Below are 2,548 nucleotides of genomic sequence, written 5' to 3'. Positions count from 1 at the left end.
GAAGTTTGTTATGAGACATTTTTTGTAATTTTTTGGACATATTTCATACACATAGGGAACAGACTCCTTTATAGGAAGTCTGCTTGGAATGCTCTAAGCAATGACCTACAAATGTTTTATGATGATTAGAGTTCATGACCATGTAATGTTTAGGGTAACCCGCAAAGAAAAAACGAAGGTCAAATACGAAGTATTTTGCCGGGTTTTAGTGGGGTCATTATGATTCTTAAATTAGTGTTAATTAGAGAAAACTACGAGTTTAAGAAATTGCAAAAAAGGAGTATTTGGTTAGAATTATGTATAACTCATGAGTGAGCTCTTTTCCTTCTTGTTATGGAGTGTTTTCCCATGCTAAGTTGGTTAGGGAGGGATTCAGAGGATAACTTATTTGATTGTGTGTTTCCCTCTTCGTTATGTGAATGTCCATTAGCTCCCACGAATAAATGAGTGTTAGAAATCCAAGTGACATAGGTCTTGATACCATACACTAGTGCTTGTGCGCTAGTGTATGTGCGCACTAGCGCACAAGAGCACAAGCACTAGTGCTTGTGCGCTCGTCCATTTAGATATGGCGGGTTTTAGTTAATCCATAAGACTAATTGAGAATGAGCTTGTTGGGACTACCTTTGGGTCTAAAAAAAATAAAATCCATTTCTTAGGGCTATTCTTGAATCGGAGGAGTTGATAGAAAGCCTGCAACAATTTTCTCGTTATTATTTTTTAAAGCTTCAAAATGTAGTTTCACTTTATTTTCTTACCATGCATGTATATTTGTTTTTTCTTATTTTAAATGTTTATTTTTCAAAAATGAAAACGCAAGATATTATACTCCTTCGTTCTCATATTATTTTTCTTGATTTAAAAAAAAAAAAAAAAAAAAAAACTATATCGGCTTTTCAAGTAAAGTATAATAACTTCTTTTTTTTTTTTTTTTTTTTAAGTAGATAATTATATTTTGGGACGTTAAAAAGCAGAATAAAAAATAAACAATAGAAGACGAAGGAATAGTCCATTGTAGATCTTATTATCACTGAGCTTCGAAGATGAGCATATACTGTGGACCAAGCGCATTGATACGTTCTACTTTCCAACCATCACATTTGGATAAAGAATGCAAAGTTGCAAAAGGAATTAAAGGAGATTTTAAAAATGCGATTTAAAAATATAATTTTTAAAAATACAATTAAAAGATTGAAAAAATTGTAGTTTGATCTTTAAAATTTCAATTTAGAGTTTAAAATCGTGAATTTTTTTTAAAAAAATGCATTTCTAATTGCAATTTGAAAACGCTGATTTTTTGTAATTTTTTAAAAACATAATTTCAAATAATTTATTTTTTAAAATTTAGTTTAAAATCACATTTTTTATATATAAAATCACAATACCAAACACGACCTAAAGACATTGATGTTCTCTTCAACGCACTAGTATAGTTGGATAAGGAAAGTGCAAAATATTATTTGCAAAACAAATTACATAATTTTTGTGGTCTTCAAACGTTTTTCACGTTTTCGAGTTCTCGGGTTTAGTTATTGGAGCGGTCAGAAAATTTGGGGACCCGGATAAAGTTTTGGATTTTGAGTCATGGAAAGAATTTTGAAAAGCACAAAAATAAAAAATTGATTTGGTTGGGGTCACTTTTGAATAATAAATTGTATGTGGGGTCTACAACGGAAAAGTGTCTGATCAATTTTTGGACTGTAGCTAGTTTTGAAGAAACAAAAAAAATATATATATATATAATAATAAATAAATAGTATTTGAAATATTTTTATAAAATAACTGAAAAAGAGTGTGGTTAAGAGGTAATTCAAAAAAGTTTTACGTATTTGGGAAGGGAAAAGAGTTAAAAAAAATAAAATTATAAAATTACTGTTTAGAGTTTTGAGAATAATTTTGTAGTTTATTTTTACAAATGAGTTATTTAAATTATTATTTTATGTGATCACTAATTAATTATCCATTGTTATTTCTAAAAAATATTTCTTTACGTTATGGCGTCAATGCTAACTCAGTAGAGATGTACGCAAAATGTATGTCAGGATGCAAGAAATATACTGTTGCCTCTTAATTATCTTTTTTTTTTTTTTTTTTTTACATTTCCGCACAAAAAGGAAAAGAGAGATTCAAATTAGTGATTTCTGCTTCACTAGGCGTGATCCCAGCCGATTGAGCTACCTCTTGAGGGACTCTTAATTATCTTGTTACCTCGAAGGTATGGCCATTTTATGTATCCGCTTCCTATCGATAAACTTTGAACTCGTGAAAAGCGTCTCATTCACACAAATGGAATAATATGTCGACCTTGTTAGCATGTTGGCCCTAATAACTTGTTTGTATCTAAAAGATTGGAAACTTAGGCCAGATAAAAATTCCACCAAAATCAAAACCATTTGAGGTTGATTTTATTCTACTTTGTCAAATCTACATCAAAGAACCCTTCAAACTTGTCACATTGGTTGAACGGTATGGATGTTTAATGATCAACAGAGAAGCGTGGGTTGGAAATTGGAAAAAAGTGTAATGATGTTATCACTTGGGATTATTT

Source organism: Corylus avellana, chromosome ca3 (genome assembly GCF_901000735.1).
Source record: "Corylus avellana chromosome ca3, CavTom2PMs-1.0".
Lineage (NCBI taxonomy): Eukaryota > Viridiplantae > Streptophyta > Magnoliopsida > Fagales > Betulaceae > Corylus > Corylus avellana.
The sequence above is the reverse complement of the archived record's forward strand: the minus strand, read 5'-3'. Positions refer to the sequence as shown.